General features: G+C 49.4%; 1 protein-coding gene across 3 annotated transcripts in view; it reads right to left on the bottom strand.

The window, feature by feature from the left end:
- LOC143288484 (septin-5-like) overlaps positions 1-2,500 on the bottom strand; it is a 161,623-nt gene that overhangs the window by 116,153 nt on the left and 42,970 nt on the right. The window contains exon 1 of one of the 3 annotated variants that reach the window (XM_076597036.1): positions 1-465. This exon is cut by the window's left edge and continues 87 nt beyond it. The exons of the other annotated variants lie outside the window; for them this stretch is intronic. The gene's annotated coding sequence lies outside the window, so the exon portion shown is untranslated. Of the gene's footprint in view, positions 466-2,500 lie in introns of those variants that run through there. 3 annotated transcript variants of the gene reach the window in all.

Here is a 2,500-nt window from a genome sequence, read left to right as displayed (position 1 = left end):
GACTCTTCAGTTCGAAGACACGATAGGCCCTCCCGGCAACAGCAGACGACAATGGTAAAGCTTGTTGGCGTCTGCTTCAAGTCTGATGCTCCAAAATCTGTTGTATTCCACTCAGAAAGTTCACAAGCTCCAGTGTCGCGAGAATTCCAAAGCCTGCTTAATTCGGTAGCACTCGGGGATTATACAGTTATTACCACAACCACAAAATTTCACGCTAAACACACACGTTTCTCCGCTGGTGTTCATTAACATAATAACTAGAATTCACTGACAAACTTCCAAACACCTTCCAGCAAACCGGTACTCCCTGCACTTTCAAAACACCACACAACTGATCCGATTCCAACGCCCAGGCAGAACGCACAGATCTGGAGTGGGAATGACGGCACACACAAAAATCAATGAAAGCTGCTCTCTCACAAAATACCCCTGATAACATCGACAGTCCTGAATGGGGAGAGAGAAAAAAAAAAAGTAAAAGAAAAACAACAAAACCAGCACCGTTGTGTCTTTTCGTTTCGAGCTCGCGTGCGCCGCTGTCTGCAAACTGGGAGAGGGGATGGATGGTGGGGTGGATGGGTGGGGCGGCGGTGACTGGAGAGAGAGAGAGAGAGAGAGAGCTCAGGCTGCTGGCTTGTGGCGCTGGCCTTGTGGCGCTGGGAAGTTGTCTTGTCAACGGGTGGGTGACACGCGCCGCCGTCTGATTCAGACTGGCTATTGATTGAATGCTGAAGGTCCGTCCCCCTCCGCTGCCGTTGTCTTCACAACTTGCCGGCGGCGGGTGAGAAAGAAAGAGACCCGGAGAGACAGAGAAGGGGATGGGGGCGGTGGGGCGTATGCGTACGTGGATGGGTTCTGGAGAGCTTTTGAGAGTTCTAACGAACACAGTGATAGATGGTTGTTGAGGTCGGGGAAGTTGGACTTGAAAGCGGGTTTTGAAGTACGTGGTGAGTGTATCACCATTCATCTTTCGAGGCGTTTGTTGACCAGGGTGAGGTTACAAGCGAGGAGAGAGAGAGAGAGAGAGAGAGAGAGGCCGATAGACAACAGAGAGACAGACAGAGAGTCGCGGACAGAGAGAGAGAGAGGCTGAGGGGTCACCGAGCTGAACAGGATAAGCTCTATGTTGGGGGTCAGAAGATGATTACAGTTCGGGGACCAATATCAGATACTGTCATACTGTCACACAAATCATCCGACCGACTGCCTCGGACCAAGATCGTTCACTGTTATGATCTGTCGTTATTTGTTTGATGGTATGCCTTTACGAGAGATAAAGAGACAGACAGAGAGAGTGAGTGATAGAGAAAGAGGCATAGAAAGAGGGGGAGAGAGAGAGAGAGAGAGAGCGATGGGGGGTGCGGGGTGCGGTGAAATTTGGAGTGAAGCTACCATGTGCAAAGACAGGAAATTCTAAACATGAACGAACAGATAAGTATATATCAATGTTTGGAACTTTTTTTTCAGTTTGTTTTTACCAGTGTTGGGTGTTGTTTTTTTCCCTGTGCTTTAAAACGTCCTTTGCCATAACGATCGACAAAGATTTATTGACTGGGTGTAAAATGTACTTTTGAAAAGAAAAGAAACTTCCTAGAAAGTGTGGGGGGGAAAAAGCACAAACAATTGCAATATCAGATAAACAATAAAATGCAAAGAGAGAGAAACCAACACACACACACACACACACACACACACACACCATGGACCATACCAAGCAACTTGACCATTATACATCGCTAATCTCCAGTCATACAACAGACAGACAGAGAGAAGCGTCGGGCCCTCTGATCATTTATTCAGATTGATGACTTTAGAACCGTGCTTCTTGCGGTTAATGGTACACACAGGCGACATAAAATCGAGTGTGTTTCCATGCACGAGCATCCATAACTGCGTGTGCGTGCGAATCCGAGCGTGTGTTACTATAGTACGCGTGTGCGTGTGCGCGCGTGTGTGTGTGTGTTGTTTGGGTGTGGCGTGGGTCGGCGCACGAACCCGCACGTGCGTGCGCACGAGAGCGGCACGCGCGCGCTGGAGGGAAGAGATGGTGGAAGAGAGGACGGAGTGGGGTAATAGGGGGAAGGGGGGGGTGGACGGTGGCGGTGAGACAGGCGCAAGAAGAAAAAAAAATCATATGGTATTCGAACCAGTTTTAGTATTCCATACGTAGCCTCCTCCCTCCCTGTCGCCCCCTCCCCCCGTCCCCTCACCCCTACCCGCAGACCCCACCCATCAGAGGGATGAATATAAAGTGTTTTACACTGAGCTGAACTGAACTGAACTTACCTTTGAGAACAAGACTCCGTCTTTGTTGGACTGCAATGCTCTTCACCGTGCTGCCACTTTTCACGGTCATTCACACATTCACACATCCGTATCTCTGTGGCTGTCTCTTTCTCAGTCCCCCCCTCTCTCTCTAAAAACATCGTTCGTTTCTCTCTCTCTCTCTCTCTCTCTCTCTCTCTCTCTCTCTCTCTCTCTCTCTCCCCCCACTCTCACA

Source organism: Babylonia areolata, chromosome 12 (genome assembly GCF_041734735.1).
Source record: "Babylonia areolata isolate BAREFJ2019XMU chromosome 12, ASM4173473v1, whole genome shotgun sequence".
Lineage (NCBI taxonomy): Eukaryota > Metazoa > Mollusca > Gastropoda > Neogastropoda > Buccinidae > Babylonia > Babylonia areolata.
Note: the sequence above shows the minus strand (reverse complement) of the source record. Positions and strands in the feature narration are given on the sequence as shown.